The sequence below is a fragment of the Geospiza fortis genome, unplaced genomic scaffold (assembly GCF_000277835.1).
Source record: "Geospiza fortis unplaced genomic scaffold, GeoFor_1.0 scaffold172, whole genome shotgun sequence".
Taxonomy (NCBI): domain Eukaryota; kingdom Metazoa; phylum Chordata; class Aves; order Passeriformes; family Thraupidae; genus Geospiza; species Geospiza fortis.
The window spans coordinates 11525400-11525694 of record NW_005054309.1 but is presented as its reverse complement, the minus strand read 5'-3'; positions in this window follow the sequence as shown (position 1 = coordinate 11525694).

Here is a 295-nt window from a genome sequence, read left to right as displayed (position 1 = left end):
GCGGGAGCGGTGCGGGGCCGTCCCGCCCGGAGAGTTGCACATGGAACTGGGACTGTGACCCGATCGGTGCTGCCAGGCTCGGGGCGCCGGGCGGCGCCGCCGATATCCCTGGAATAATGCTCTATTTTGTTTACCTGCTGTATCGGATGGGAGTTTGCAGGAGAGTGGTAGCGTGGTGGTTTTTCTCCTGGTTTTGTTTTTTTGTTTTTTTTTTTTTAATCAGCTGTGAAAATGTTACGAATCTGCACAATTGTTTAGGTGTGCGTGTGTGTGTGATTTCGTTGTGGTTTTGGTT